This window comes from Physeter macrocephalus, chromosome 18, assembly GCF_002837175.3.
Source record: "Physeter macrocephalus isolate SW-GA chromosome 18, ASM283717v5, whole genome shotgun sequence".
Lineage (NCBI taxonomy): Eukaryota > Metazoa > Chordata > Mammalia > Artiodactyla > Physeteridae > Physeter > Physeter macrocephalus.
The window spans coordinates 98,544,085-98,552,956 of record NC_041231.1 but is presented as its reverse complement, the minus strand read 5'-3'; the positions used below and the strand labels follow the sequence as shown (position 1 = coordinate 98,552,956).

At 53.2% G+C, this 8,872-nt stretch overlaps 1 protein-coding gene across 10 annotated transcripts in view; it reads right to left on the bottom strand.

Moving 5' to 3' along the window:
- Nucleotides 1-8,872, bottom strand: part of GFOD1 (Gfo/Idh/MocA-like oxidoreductase domain containing 1) — an 80,392-nt gene that overhangs the window by 47,937 nt on the left and 23,583 nt on the right. For 2 of the 10 annotated variants that reach the window (XR_003676892.1, XR_008615660.1), the window contains exon 1: nt 5,158-5,252. The exons of 7 other annotated variants lie outside the window; for them this stretch is intronic. The gene's annotated coding sequence lies outside the window, so the exon portion shown is untranslated. Of the gene's footprint in view, nt 1-5,157; nt 5,253-8,872 lie in introns of those variants that run through there. One more of the 10 variants, XR_003676894.1, reaches the window with a different exon arrangement.

The following is an 8,872-nucleotide window of genomic DNA, read 5'->3' as shown; positions in this document are numbered from 1 at the left end:
GCCCGCATACCACAAAAAAAAAAAAAAAAAAAAAAAAGAGTGCAAGACTTGACTTCCCCAGAACAGAACTCTACTCTAAACAGAATGCTTTCCTAAAGCGTTCAGGAAGAGCGCTGTGGTTTCTATTCAAAGTTCACATAAACAGTCTAAATATGCTAAGGTTAAGACCTTGCATTTCCTCTCCAATGATCTTTCCCCCATCCAGGAACTTCCCCTACCATATCAGACTAACTGGCTTTCCTGACTTGGCTCTAGAGAATCTATAACCTCATTGGATGAAAAATCTTGCTGCCAGAGTTGCCCTGATAAGCCCGCATGCCAGCCAAATCCTGTTTCAGAAAATTCCCTCCTTATCCTGGAATGTCAGGCTGAGCCAAGAGGTCCTGGCTGATTTTTTACACCTGGACCACGCATGATCTGGCCTCTCAATGGACAGTGCTACATCTGGATTCTCCGTGTGGCTGGAGGGGCCCTTAGTGCTAAGGAGGCAATATTTACAGATTGTAGCTAAGCTGAAGCTCCTCTTAGAGCAGGTAGAGGAACCCGGAAGCGGTGTGCCATGAGTTAGCACTGGGGGGCTACACTGCAGTGTCGGGCTTGTCTCTACTTGTTTTCAGTCACTTTAAAGTCCATGAGTATGGGGGTCCCCAAGGCCGCCCCCAGGCTTGGAAAGAGGTGAATTGGTAGGAAGATTCCCAGAACTCAGCATAGAGTTACACCCACATCTACAGTGAACAAATACGAAACAAAACCAGCAAAAAGAAAAGGCACATGGGGTGAAGTTTGGGGGAACCAGGCACAAGTTTCCAAGAGTCCTCTCCCTGTGGAGTGTCACAGGATGCACTTAATTCCTCCAGCAGCGAACGGTGACCACGGGCAGGGAAACCCATCAGAGACTCAGTGTCCAGGGTTTTACTGGAGGCTGGCCACAGAGGCACCCTCTGCCTGGCACGTGCCAACATTCCAGACCCCCAGAAGGAAAGCTGGTGTTCAGTATAAACCATACTGCTTGCACAAACAGGCACAACGCGCCACGATTATTCCTCAGGGGAAGTTTTATATCAGCGTAGGGAACTGTTTACCAGGCAAGCTCCCAGACACTGGCCAAGGGTCAGCCTTGCGAGCCGGCCTTTCTAAGCCGAGCAGGCTCAGGCCTGCGTAGTGAGTAAACTGAGACTCAGGCCGACGTATGTGACTCCCAGACCACAGCTGCCCGGGCTCCTCCTTGTTAAGGTTCCTCCCAGCCTTGGCGTTAGCAGGGCTCTCACCTGAGGGCTAGCCCGCTTCCACGCGCATGCCTTCCTCTCCATCAGCTGTGATGTCCGTTCTTTGTGCACCCTTGGCAACTCCTGCCAGAGTCCCTGACGGACATCACAGAATTTCTCAGAACAACAAGGGCCCTGAAAGAACACTGGTTCATTCCCCTCAGGATACAGATGAGGAAAGAGACCCTTAGGGAGGGTAAGTGACTTGCCCAGAATAAGTCTGCATTTGAAAGCCCTTCTTCCTCTGCCAGACTCTCCCGGCCTCTGACACTGAGCCGGCCCTGATCCATGGCCCTCAGCCATGACCCATGGGCCTACAAGGTGAGACACAGATGGGCAATGTACAGGCCCGAGCCCAGGGAGCGGCCTGGTTGTGTGACCAGGCCTGGTGAGGTCCGGGAGGGGTGCCTAGCAGTTCAGTCCTGGTGAACAAGAGGCCACGGAGCACGCAGCTCAAGCCCAGTGCACCCACGTCAACATGGGGCCCGCCCGCAGGTGTCCTGAGACTTCATCAGCAAAGCCCTCCAAGCAGTGGTGGTGTTACAGCTCCAGAGGCCGTTCAATTTGAAGCCAGGAGCTTGGGGGTCAAGGGTGGCCAAGGCCAAGCAGCTCCCCCTGGCCCCAAGCAAACGGGTGGGACTGTCATCCCAAAGCAGCAGAAATGCGAATCAAAAACAGAACAGACGGCATCAGACCCGAGCAGTAAGGACCAAAGTCGCTGATAATAATCCCAGATCAAATCCACCTGGAGGGAGGGTGCTGTGTTTTCTTAAACAGACCCCACCTCCCCCACTCTTCATTCTCACACACAAAAGGGAAGCTCACACGTGGGGATGTGAGTAGGATTGAAGAGACCAGCTCTGCCCGGCTACTGTCTTAAATGGACCAGGAATAAAGGCAGGTTTGGGTGGTAGTAGCTGCTTTCTAACATGCAGATCGGGAAACAGGAAAAGTCAACGGTACAGAAAGCAGTTCCGATGGGAAACAAGAAAGCGCCCTGGTTCCTGGGCCCCTGGTTGGACCCCTCCCCAAGGCTGAGCCGCAGCTCCGTCTGGGGCTCCGGGAGACACCGTGGACCCGAATCACGCCTCACCCAGCCTGGCCCCTGTAGGCCTGCTCCCGGAGCTGCTTCTGGGACCTGCAAGCAACACAGGCTTAAGGAATATGGGTAGCAACAGCTGACCCAAGCTTGCAGCGTTCACTTCTTCACTATGATAAAGAAAGGCTGTGGGAATGTTCCAGATGAAAGGAGCCTAGAGATGGCGGCCGGGGACAGCAGGGCCCATCAGGTCAGACGTTAGCCCTCAGCGCTTCCCCAGTCCTGATCCTCCAGTTCAGAATCACGCGTGAGCCAGCTCAGGGCCCTGGAGCCAGGCCGTGTGGCTCTCCAGGCCGACTCCACCCCTTCGAAGCTTGAGACCTGACCACACAGTTTAACCGCAGCGTTCCTTGTCCGTAACATGTCTAGTTGTACAGGCCCACCAGCCCTTTTCCAAAATCTCTGGCCCCAGATTCCAGGTTTTAAAAAGGTAATATGGGGCTTCCCTGGTGGTGCAGTGGTTGAGGGTCCGCCTGCCGATGCAGGGGACGCGGGTTCGTGCCCCGGTCCAGGAAGATCCCACGTGCCGCGGAGCGGCTGGGCCCGTGAGCCACGGCCGCTGGGCCTGCGCGTCCGGAGCCTGCGCTCCGCGGCGGGAGAGGCCGCAGCAGTGAGAGGCCCGCGTACCACAAAAAAAAAAAAAAAAAAAGGTAATATGGTGCGTCTGCTGGATGTTACATATCACCCCCATGCTTTCCTGTAGAGAAATGTATGAATGTTCACGTGATGTGGGAAAATAGTTAAACAACAAATTGCCTCACAGCAGTTCAGCTCAGGTACTGTAATCAAATGAGTTTGCACCAAAGCAAGGAAAAATTCAATTTTCAGAGTTGAGGTTTTTGGTTTTGTTCTTTTTCCCTCAGAACTGAGGACTGGGCACAGTAGCCCCGTATCCACTTCATCAAGTCACCGTACGGATTACACAGGTTAATCCGGGTGCAGCTCCATGCAGGACGCCCGTTGCTGCCTGAATGCCTTGCTTTATGTCTCTCTCACTGGCTGCAAGCTCCTGAAAACCCAGAGACAGCACCTTAGTCATTTTTTTTTTTTAATCCACCTTAGCACATAGCAAAGTATTCTGTGCATAGCAAGGCTTGAATAAATGTTTGTTAAGTGAATAAACCTAGTTTCAAAGACGAATTTTTTTCAGTATTCAAAGCACAATGGATCCTAGCAAATTCCCTGGAGGAGACAATTACTTCGTCATTTGAAGATGTATGAATCTAGAAATTCAGGGGCTAACATCCGTAACTCTTTCAACTCACCCTTTTGAAAGCATCTTCAGTAACACAAAAGGCTCATAACTTTAAACAAGCAAGTGAATAGTAGAGGTAATAGCAGAAGCAACTTACGTAAGTGAGAGCTAAATGTGCCATGTGTTGTTTAAAGAACTTTATGTGTATTAACTTATTTGATCCGTCAACCATCTTTTTCTAATTTGCCCAATTTACTGTATGGAAACAAGGCAACAACTTGCCCAAAGACACACAGCTACTTAGCGGCAGTTTTCAATCCCAGGCCATCAGACCCCGTAACTCACAGTCCCGTGGCCTCTCGCGTAAGGTGAGCACAAAACCCCTTTTACCCCTCTTATGGGTTGAACTGTGTCCCCCCTCCCCCTGCAAAAGATGTTGAAGTCCCAATCCCCTGTATCTGTGAAGGTGACTTTATTGGGAAAGGAGGTCTTCACAGACCATCAGGTTAAAATGGGGTAATTGAATGGGCCCTAGTCCAACATGACGGGTGTCCTGGTAGAAAGGGGGACATTTAGACACAGAGACACACATGCAGGGAGTACGCCATTGAACGTGGGATGCTCTACAAGCCAAGGAATGACAACGATGGCCAGCGACCCCCCCGGAAGCTGGGGGAGAGGCCTGGAATGGATTCTCCCTCCCGGGCCCGAAAAGGAACCAGCCCTGCCGACACCTTAATCTCAGCCTTCCTGCCTCCAGGACTGTGAGAAAATTAATTTCTGTTGTTTAAGCCGCCCAGTTGGTGGTACCTTATTAGGGCAGGCTCAGGAAACTAATAGAAACCCATCAAGCTAATAAAAGGAGGAGGCTGGAGCCAGCAAGGCTGACGTCTCCTTCTCAGGGGTAGTCCTGCAGTAACAAAGTGACTGACACAGTGACGCATGCTTGTGGGACCGGAGAGCGAGAGGTGCTGGATGCTAGCGGGGCTTCTTACTCACTGGCACATCCCCTAATCCTACTTCCTGGCCTTTCGGTGACTACTATTTTTTTTTTTTTTGCTGTACGCGGGCCTCTCACTGCTGTGGCCTCCCCCGCCGCGGGGCACAGGCTCCGGACGCGCAGGCCCAGCGGCCACGGCTCACGGGCCCAGCCGCTCCACGGCACGCGGGATCCTCCCGGACCAGGGCACGAACCCGCGCCCCCCGCATCGGCAGGCGGACTCCCAACCGCTGCGCCACCAGGGAAGCCCCAGTGACCACTTCTTTTAAAACCAACCAAAAAGAAACCAAGAGAAGACATTTCCATGCTACCCACTGGCTCCCTGGTATGAGTAATAGCGCACGCGCCCCCTTCCAGGAGCACAGGCGCTGTCACACCCACATCAACCCCGCAAAGCAGCACTTCCCTCTCCGCTGTGCAAGGCCACTGCTGAGCTCTCCACCTCCCATAGACCGCAGCCTGCGGTGATTCAGAGGTGACAGCTGACAGCCGGGGACGGATGCCAATGCCTCCCAGGCCCTCTGGGGGCTGCAGGGAGACAGAGGTGGCCCCCGACATAGGACACCAGAGCAGTGTTGGGGAAGAGCGAGAGGGGTACCTCAGACCTCAGGACCTGGCTTCATCCTCTGGCTGTCACTCACGGTAAACCTCCTATCGGCTGCCCCGATATGAAAAACCGCAAGTAGATTATAAATGCACTTGGGTGAGATTTTATACCATCTGATACTGTGGCTCCCGCTAGAGTTTACGGTTTAGTCATGTGAGGCCCTCTGATCTGAATCTCTGTGCACGTGTGCCCGTCACACGGGGGTTCTGCACACACGCATCCCCCCCCCCGCCTTCCCCCCAGGCCCCTGCCAGCGTCCGAGCCGAAGCACGCGCCTCCTTAGGCATTCTGGAAGCTTGGCAGCGAGCGGGTACACCCCGAGAGGTGCCCGGGGGGTCAGGTTTCCGACCTCATCTGGACTGAGTTTTACGCTGAGGGTTAGTTCTTTCAGAAGTTCCTATCGTTAAATCACCTTGGTAATTCCAGACGCCTGTCAGGGTTTTGTTTCCTGAGCAGGAAGCCGGGCCCAGCTCACAGAAGCTGTGGGGAATCGTCCCAGGCAGGGGGGGCTGCCATGTGTGGGAAAGCAACCTTGTCTCTGGTCTGAATTTGGTTGTAGAAACGCCCGTGATGCAAACACGTGTTATTTCTAAAGGGAAAACCCTCAGGACCCCGCACCACAGATCGACAGGGAGATTTCTGAAATTGCAGGCAAAGGGCTATCCTTAGGCCAAAACAGGAGCAAAACCAGAGGCCCTGCTAACTGCCCGTCAGCAGTGCTCTGCCCGGGCCGCCTCGCCTCCTGTTTGAACCAAGGAAGCCCGTGCAGAAGAGAAACGTCTCAGCCACATTCAGCACAGATACCCACACAAAGAGCCACATTAGATGAGGAAGGACACAGAAGGTCAAAGTGCCCCCATAGCCTTCCTGCGCATCTCTGTCTGTACACCCTCCCGCTGGAACCTGCTCTAATGGGGAAGGGAGGCTGACTACCCCCATCACCCTCACCTGGCCCCCCAGTTGGCCGTGGTGTAACGTCTGCCTGAGCAGCCCTCTGCGGACGGCATTGCCAAACAGACTCCACGCGAGTCCCATAGGACCGTTCTTCGAGCTTGACTACTGCTTACTCCTAAAGCGGTGCCAGGCGAGATTTGGGCACAGCAGGGCTGAAGGCTGGGCACTCCCGTGGCTCAGCCCGGCTCAGCCCTCATGCCACAACAGACAGGGGTGTCAGGGGTGGCCCAAAGTGCAACCACCCTGCCTCACAGCAAGATCCCAAAGGGTCAAGAGGAAGCGAGGCTTCTTATAGGATGTCGTAGCTTTTAAAAAACTGTAATGAATAGCGCCGTAACAGAAGAGGCTTACTCCACTTTCTTTTGCCCATTTAAATACACATTAACTTTTAAACTACATACTGCAGCCACCTCTCATCCTTTCTAGAACAAACAAGACTCGAAATAAATATGTAGAAAGAGCGCAACGGCTCTCTTGCTGCCCATGATGAATCCTGAACAGAATGTGAGGTCCCGTGTCTGCACCCCTCCCCTACCCCCCCCCACAACCCCCACACACATCAGGCATATGGTAGCCTCCTGGGAATAAAAGCTTTCATACTCAATCACCAGGACACTACTAAATAGGATGAAAAGTTCCCATGAATTTCTCAATTAAGGACAAGAGACCTCAAAGAGACTTGACTGTCCCAGCAGAAGGTGCTGAGCTCTGCCCCTGCCCCCCACCCTGGGGGACCCGAGCCAAGGAGTTTGGGGAGCACCGTGCAGGGTACTCGGCCTGCTGACACATGGGGGAACCTTCCCACTCCTCCCTGTTCCCATGACTAATAGGTGACTTTAGTGACCCACATGGCAAAATCAAAGATGGCTCTTTCCAACACAACCACGAGGCAGAGGGGCAACACTGCCTACAGCACACAGCTGTGCAGACCAAAGACACAGCTGCCCGAATGGAAAGTGGGAAAGACCACGGGGGGCTTAACCTCCCGCAACATGCTCCCTCCCATGGATCCTGAGTCAGACTTGCCAGAAGCAAATGGGCACCTGCTAGGGATGTGAGAGGTGACCTGGAATTCCCGTAATCTTCCCGAGCCTAAAATGGAGGACGGTCTCTAGAAAGTTCTACCGCATGTAAAACTATGCCCGACAGGTAGCAGGTGCTCAGTCAATGTTTGGAGATGATGGTTAAGAACCTGCCGCCGGCAAAGAGCCAACCAAGGAGCTCAGTCCTCCCGCGCACCAGTCCCTATTACAGCAGGGCAGGGGCCAAGGGTCTCCATTTTTAACAAGCCCCTCGTCCACCCCCAACCCAGGATCCTCAGAAACACTTTGAGAAACTGATGCAGAAAACAAAAGTCACATGCCCGGGGAATAACAGAGCTGGGACTAGAGCCTGTGTCTGGATAACATTACACTTGATACTTCTCCTATGCCACGAACATTATTGATTATTGATGGAGAGCAGGTATTTCCCACTAAGTGTTAGCAACCATCTGTAACAAATGCCTGCAACTGGACGTGATTCAGAGTAAGCAAGACAACCTCGACATAGTTCTAAACTGGACTCTGTAACTTATGTTCTTTGGAAGTGGCCGCTGGCCTGTTCTCACGAGAGAAATGAACACAGAGCTTTCACTGGCTCTGTCCTCAGGGCTCTTGCATCATTCGCTTGGGCTCCTTCCATGAAGACCTTCAGTGGAAAGCAGGAAGCATTTTCTATCCCGGCAACAGCAGAGGCTCCAGACACGATTCCTGGAGGTCACACCGGGGGTCAGTGGTTCAAAGGGATGATTTCACTCCTTCCCAGCAGCCTATCCCATCCTACAAGCCGAGGGATTGTGAGTCCTTTGGGGGCAGGGACCCCGACTCACTCTGCTTCCAACAGATTCGAAATAAACCATCGCTGAGTCGTTGCTGGGCCCAACTTGAGTAATTCCAGGGGGCCTCCCCTGAGGCCACAGATGGCCTCCCCTGAGGCCACAGATGGCTGGTATTGGATGGAGAGTCTTTGGAGAGAAAAAGGGAATTCCATCGCTCCTCTGGCCGGCCCCAGAATCTGCCTTAGGTTTCCGTTTCCCGCCTCTGGGTGGTGGGCACCAGCGAAGCCCATGTCTACAGGTTCCAGGGATGTCAAAAGTACACAGTGAGTCACAAACACCTGAGGCACAGCGGGTCACCTTGAACTTGACATGCTTGAAGTTGAGAGACAGCTCAGCAGAGCAACCTAAGAGGCCAAATGGCAGGTTCAAATTTTGACTGACAGTTTCTGTTTTGTTCTGGTTTCTTCTGTTCTGTTGTTGTATAATGTCTATTTTTGATCTCCCAACTTGATTCTTTGTTAGCAGGGTCTCCATCTCATCACGTTCTGGGTCTCCTCTGCAGCCACTGGCCGAGTGTCTTGTACATGGTGGCTCCCCCAGCCCATCAATGCTGCTCCCGTGGCGAGGATGACGGGCAGCCCCCTGCCCCCCTGGCTGGCATCTCTTTGTGTCACTAAGCCGGAGCAGCTGGGAGGAGGGAGGATGCCCCAGTTCAGAGAGGGTAGGAAGCAGCTGGACCCACAGGCCCAGCCCTGCACAGACCCTCACCACGATGCCATCTGAAACGTCCCGGGTCTCCTGAGTCACCCACAACAGCTGTGATTCCTCCACCGCATCCTCGGTTGGCTAAAGACCCAAAGCCGCATACCCCTCATGTTTTGTTTTTTTGGGGTTTTTTTTTCCTTTTTTTTTTTTTTAACATCTTTATTGGAG